Source organism: Vanacampus margaritifer, chromosome 1 (genome assembly GCF_051991255.1).
Source record: "Vanacampus margaritifer isolate UIUO_Vmar chromosome 1, RoL_Vmar_1.0, whole genome shotgun sequence".
Classification (NCBI taxonomy): domain Eukaryota; kingdom Metazoa; phylum Chordata; class Actinopteri; order Syngnathiformes; family Syngnathidae; genus Vanacampus; species Vanacampus margaritifer.
Window position 1 is genome coordinate 4750239 of NC_135432.1, and position 7262 is coordinate 4757500.

Below are 7262 nucleotides of genomic sequence, written 5' to 3' on the forward strand. Positions count from 1 at the left end.
GGTCTTGGGACAACACTGAAGAAATGAAACTTTGACACAATCAAAAGTTGTCACTGTGCAGCTCATATTAGTGTAAATACAGCCATTAATGGATAACCCCTGACAACAAAAGTGAGCACACCCCAAAGTAAAAATGCCAGAAGTGTCAATATTTTGTGTGGCCACCATTATTTTCCAGCACTGCTTAAACGCTCTTTTAGGCATGGAGTTCGCCAGAGCTTCACAGGTTGCCACTGTAATCCTCTTAACTCCTCCATGACGACATTGCAGAGCTGGCAGACATTTCTCCTAAAAGTCCTCCAACTGCTGCTCTGCTAATCAGAACACTTGTGCAGTGTTGCTTCTAAGCCCAACCTCTCCTCTTCCATATATGGAATAAAATGTCAAAATACGTTTGGTGTGTCCCTGTGTTTTTTGTGGTAATAGTATCAGAAAACATTTGCCACAACACACATGCAAGGTTAATCCTTTGATGGTACAGTAACCAGTACACAAATGATTTATTATCAATGCTGTAAATTTAGAGGTGTCGGGTCATGATATACAGGTACGCCTAGGCCTGTCATGATAATTAATGTTACGGCACTTTGATTTGGTACAGACATATCGTTCGATTGATAAAATAGACATGATAGTTTTTTCCAGACTTAATAAAGTACATTTACATGCGTCTGTTTATACATATGTTATCACCATGATTAGCCCCGCTTTGTTTCCTCACCTCACCTTGCTTGCCGCTGTGAAAGTCAGTACTAACACTCACACATACACATTAGGGGTGGAATGGCTTTTAAAAACGGTTCGGTTCAACTGTTCCAGTTCGGTGTGCATGTGTCCCATCAGTTCATAGACACACGCAACTATTTTTCTCATTTATTAATGTAGCGCAGCTGTGTACAGCAGCGCTAAGGATTGCCAAGTAGCGCTAATGCTAGCCCGCGCAATCTTGCACATCAGATAAGAGCTATCCTCTTCGGTTCTGCGAACATTCGCAACGCCTACCAGGAACTTAAAGAGACCGGTGAGCGTTACCAGATACCTGATTCGAGTACCACTGACAAGGAGACCAGTGTATTGAGTTTGTACTTTTCCGGTACTGCAAGATGATGTGGAAGATCTTGTACAAAGATCTTGCGATGGAGAGATTACAGCTCGCTTGAAGTCGCTATACGTTCATACAAATTTGTCAGTCTCTGTGTATCATATAAGACTTATTATTTAATAACTTGAGGCTTTTCATTTTTGAGAGCTTTAATTAGATCAGTTGGAAACAACCTTGGATGGTTCTACATTAGGAAAATCACCAAACAAAAATTTAAAAAAGTTTTAATACTGAAATAATGATCTATTAACAAATGTATTTACTCAGTGTGAATTCAGGGCTTGTTTAATTATACCTTTTGCCATCCAATGGAAGAACATTTGATTTGTCTGCCTGCCACTATACAGCACTGGCATACATAAAAAAATATATATTTCTGATAAATATATTTTTTTAAATACACAATCGGCAATAATAATGATAATAATGCTGTGAACATACTTCCTGTGATCATTCTGTGACTTTTAATGTAAATTGCAGACTTTTGATAGGCATTACAAATTGCCTTAAAAAAAGGGGGGGGGGGTGGTTCCCAAACAGCCATTCCAGCCTTGTACAAGCAGGTTAAAGAGGACATTCTGAAAGGGGATAAAAGACATCTCGTTTTACTCAGCAACTGGATAGAATTTTGGTTGAATGTGTTGTGTTAATATTTGTTGAAATGCAATGTTTTTACAGAGCCTGTATAATTTTTATTTATAGTTTTTGTCTAAGATATTTTATTGTTTTCCATTTGAATGCAAAAGTTCAATATTCTTGAGAACTGAAAGATAATTGTTCTTAAAAAGGACGTCCTTTAAATGTGAAAAAAAAATGTGTTATCGTGACAGGCTTAGGTGCACCATTTCAGAGTATAAGCCATGGTCGGCAACGCTCCGTTTGGGATGATAAATCTGGTCTGCCTGGCATCTGAATGAAGAGACAAACAAGACTTACCCCATTGCTCTTGAAATCGAAAGGCAACCTCGTTATCGTCTAGGTCTGCTCCTCCAAACTTTGTCATGTGGGTTAAATGCGTTTCTAAACATTTTGGGATGTCTTCAGGCTGCGACAGTATTGTCGTCCTAGATGTACACTCAATAAGACTTTTGACCCCAAATGATAACGGATTCTTGGAATCCATTTTAAACAATGATAAGTGTTGCTTCTTTTAGAAAACCATGTGTGTGTGGGTTGGTTGAAGTTTTCAGAACATGATCACTCTGATGCTCCTCTCGTAACAAGAAACAAAGACTGTGTCAGGGATCAACAATTGCTTTTAAATGCATTTCTCGATGGATGTATGCAATTATGTCATATTGTATGACATCACCCAGAAATGACGTCACCTTGCATCACAGGGCTGTATGTTGTCATTTGAGTTATTTAACAGCAATTTTTCCACCCAGTGCTACAGTTCAGCTTCATTTGCTTTGTCAGGTAAACCTTGATCAAGCTTGTGTTTGCGCTACAGGGTGTGGGACAGTGATACAATTGGGCAAATCTTGAAATGGCTCCTTTCTAACACAGAAGTGACAATTCTTCTTTGGAAAAGCAACGGACATCAGGGTGGAAAATTCTACACACAATGGCAAACCTTACCGGACCTTCTGTGGGTCATCGCGGTATTCTCATCCAAAATGATTAACAGATTATACTGCATGTATTTGGTTTCAAAATTCCACTTATGGGTTTAATGCGTCTCAGATGGTCACATAAATTATGCATTTTTCAGGAGAAGCCTTCTCTTTTCTTTTTTTCTTTTTTCTGAGCGAGCTCAGTATTGTTCATTCGGACATGTCATCATCATTGTTCTTTTTTTTGTATGCGCGTGAGTATGTGCGTGTGCGGTTGTGTGTGTGCTCATTAATTTACCAAAAACCTATTAAAAATCCCATACCGTTCACCTAAACCGAATACTTTAGAATCCAGCTAGAGTCGTGAAGTTGTCAGGAGACCCGAGGAAGGATCAAAGAAAAGAAAGAAAATCACCGATCAGACATCACCTACTACCCACCAGGTTACCTACCAGAATCTTTCACCAACCCCAGAAACATCTAAATTCCAACAAATTAGGGAAACCTCAAGAGACCAAAGGAGAGACTGAGGAAAGGAAGGTAGGATAGATGACGCAGAGTGAGACCCACAGACATCAGCCTCCACCGATTCAACGACCAGAGGAAGAAGCAGATTGTGTTTGAATTTCGGTAGATGCTGGTGTGGTGGATCTGGCATGCATTAAAACCTTCTCCAAAGAGGGGAGCCGCCGACCCCGGCGAGGACAGAGCAAACACAACCAACCCAGCCTCCCAGGCACAACACCCGGGCCCCGCAGGGGACGCCGACCGGAGAGCAAACTCAGAAGCCAGGAGCGCCCCTCACCCCAACACTGCTCGCGCCCCAAGCCCAACGCAGCAGAACGGGGCACTGCAGGCCCACCAGACCCACCGGACCCCCCCCCCACCCCCACCGAAAACACTTTTTTTCCGAAATATGCAGAACTAATTCGCACCACTTGTTGTGATGCACGTAGTAATGCATGAATATACGCACATGATAATTATGTGTACAACCTTTTGAATTCGGATTTTTTTAAAGACCTGATACTGTCAGACACACTTGACACAGACTTGCTAGTCTTCTCATGTCAGGTATCCACAGGGTGTAGGCAGGCACAAAGCTTGAGTGAAATCCAGTTTTAGACCATTACCGAAACAATTATATTTTCAAAACATTTTTTTTCTATGCATTTTGGTCCTTTTGTCTACATGCAAATGTTTATATTTATCCTTAAACATCTTTTGACAATAATATGTTATATGTGATCTCACTAGCCTAAACATGACATTGTAAATATTACGTTTGTGGAATATGAGGTATGCGGCAGAATCCAGCTATTTTTATCCATCTCAGAGGGCGGCCACTTTGCCACTTGCTGTCGACTGAAGATGACGTCACAGTTGCTCAAGGCTCAGGCAACGACCAGTCACAGCTCACCTGTTGACAAAATGGCCACCTTCTGATAATGAAAACGGCTGGATTTTGCTGCTTAACTCATATTCCACTAACGCAACATTAATCAAAATACCGTATTTAGACTCGTGGGGCTGCATAGAACATATTAGCGTCAATATATATATATTTTCCCCCTTTAAAACTGATCTTTTGGAAACTCTTGGCATGTAGATGAGGAAAAGTGAGCTTTTTGTTTATATGTATGGCATGATGTCATGTGTTATGTTTATCAAAAGAACACAACTATGATTGTCTAATGTGCAGTTTTCGTTTGAATTAAACAATTATAAAACATTCAGTGATGTTGCTTTTTCAGCTGATTGGCCAAAATGTGTGTGAACTACAAATGCAGTTTGTTTTTGTTTTTTTAAGAGCTGCTAGGATAATACACCCTTTGAATAATTTACCAAGGACATTTGTGAACACTTTCTGTTTTCCTGTCCTACCACTTTGAGATCAATTGTAGACCATTAAGTGATTGTTCTCAAGTTCACTTTATTTGATTAGAACAAGCAACCAAAAGGTGATTAAATTTAAATGAAATAACATTCTACACATCATAGTCGCGGACTATACCTTAGGACTCAGTGGCACGAGTTCTGGATCAAAAATCATCCCTCCTTTGGGTCTATATGGGACCCTTATCTCAGATCCAGGGCCTATCTCGGGTTTCTTAACACCCCGATACTTATGGACCGTTGGTCCTGTACCGGGTTTCATGTCTTGATCAGACTGATCTTTGGATTTATGATACAAACAGTCTTCCAGTGAACAGGTGAAATTGTCACTGTTTGTTTTGGGCATCTTTCTCGCCTTGGGCTTTTTTTGCGGAGAGGCTTTGTGCGGGGAGTTCGGCGAGATCGCTAGTTGAGGATATTTGATGATCTGCGGCGGTTTCCTCTCCTCCTTTAAGGGTTCACTGCATACTACTCTTGTTTTTATTCCCTGGGAAGAAGAAGGTTTATGTGGTGTCGGTGGCGGCGGCGGCGGCTGCTGCTGTTGCTGCTGCTGCTGCTGCTGCACAATAACGGGCGCTGAAGCCTTTTTGGCCACTTTAGTTTCCTTTTGACTGGTGGTCCTAGCCGTAAAAGCCTGTTGTGGCTTTTTTCTCTGCGTTGGTCCACATAGTTCCACAGTACCAGCTAGAGGGATCTCTTCATATGGCAGTGACTGCGGTGCCGAGAGTTTCTCAGCCCCAAACAGAGTTAACGATCTGGAAATGGACAGAGAGGACGAAGACAATCTGACTCCCATCTCTGCGATTTCTCTTTGTCGGCTGATGGTCATCAGGAAGTCGCTCTCTATAAGGACAATAAAGAGTTAAACATGGAATTTGGATGTTCACAGGATGTAATTGTGACTATAATATTTTGATTTTTCCATATTAATGGTCCATGTAAATCTTTTTCATATGACCATACAAATAAGAGGCATCATGTTGTGCACCAAAACCATGAACATGGAGCGTTTTGGACCACATATAACCATAGTCATATGGTGAGGGTCAACTTTAAAATGGAATCTGTCTTTTTTTCATCCTCTTGATCCAGATTGCTGGTCATCTAAATAGTGCATTTCCATATTTACTGATTATTTGCTTTGCATAGATTCTTGAGACAAAATTACAAAACAGACAGACTTACCCCATTGTTCTTGATAGCGAAAGGCAACCGATTTAATATCTTTTTCCTCAGGGCCTCCATATTCTATCATTTGGTTCAGATGTGCTTCTAAAAATTTGGTGATATCGCAGGGCTGTGACAGCAGCACCGCACGTGAAATGCACTCGAGCTGACTCCTAATGCCGTACGGTACCAGCTCCATCTTGTCAAGGCCCGGATCACACCAAATAAATACGCTCGGAGGCACCAGCACTCTGACAAGGATCGACAGTGGCTTTCAGACGCATTCATCGCGGATGAAAAGGTTTGTGTCATTAGAGCGAATGAAGCGTCTATGTGATATCACCTGCTTCAAGGAGGTTGTGTGACATCACAGGGCTGTGTGATGTATGAAACAATGGAGATGTAGTCTAGTCATGACACAACAATCATTAGGTGAGAGTGATCCTAAGAAATGTCAGGACATCTAACCTGCTAGCCAGGCAGGTTCCTTCATGGTGTTGTCGTTTGTGTGCCTAGCTTTATGGCTTGTGCCAGATTTGCAAGATGGATTTCTGGACGAATACAGGCGTCAATGAGGTACACTGTAGAATGGTGGGATGAAGGTCTGGTTGACATCACATGCCTGACGTACGGGTAGCATGTAGGCCTATTTTGATGGAACAGGAGGATTCGACAGAGATGCCTCTACATTCTTAACATTATTTGACAATTGTCCCTAACTTCATATTATTATTATTATTATTATTATTATTATTATTATTAATAATAATAATAATAATAATAATAATAATAATAATAATAATAATAAACGTTATTGCAGACTCTAAAATGTCCAGGTAAAAGCAAAAAATATAGGGATATTTAAAAAAAGTCACATAAAAGAACCAAAACAACATATATATTTATATATATATTTGAATGCAAGCACTTCAGCTGCAGGCATTTTATATTTATATACAAAGTGAACAGCTGATCAGCTGTGGTGTCCATTGTGGACCTCAAATTGAACAACTATGGACACCCCCCCCCCCCCCATCTGTCCACGATTCAGAGGGGATTTTCTATTTGAAATTGGTTATTTGTACCAGTTTTTCAGTTGAATATGTGTGTATGAAGGTAGTGAAGCTATTCAAGTGTAAATAATAATAATAATAATAATAATTTGATTATTGAGTGCTTGGTGTCCATGTAACAACCAGACCAGCAATAGACCACGACATTCAACAATCTTGTGCAAACAAAGAGCTGAGTGAATTATCTTTATTCATACTGCATGTGTTTGATACAGATTTACAACCGGTTTTGCACAGGTTCCGTTTTGAGCTCACATCAACATGTCCACTTCAGAGGATATTTTGTGGGAATAACTCAATCCTTCCTATTACAACTGTTTACAGCGTGTGGTACTGAGCTTCAGCCTGTGGGTGGCAGTAGTGTAGCGTGTCGATCATTGTGTACGGGGAGAAACACAACAAAGAAGAAATGGACACCAACGAAGAAGAAGCTGTTTCCATCAAGGATCACCTGATATCGAATCAATT

The 7262-nt window shown here is 40.5% G+C and overlaps 1 protein-coding gene across 1 annotated transcript in view; it reads left to right on the plus strand.

The window, feature by feature from the left end:
* Positions 1-7204: 7204 nt before the first annotated feature.
* fkbpl (FKBP prolyl isomerase like) overlaps positions 7205-7262 on the plus strand; it is a 5723-nt gene continuing 5665 nt past the window's right edge. The window contains exon 1 of the mRNA XM_077553187.1: positions 7205-7262. This exon is cut by the window's right edge and continues 17 nt beyond it. The gene's annotated coding sequence lies outside the window, so the exon portion shown is untranslated.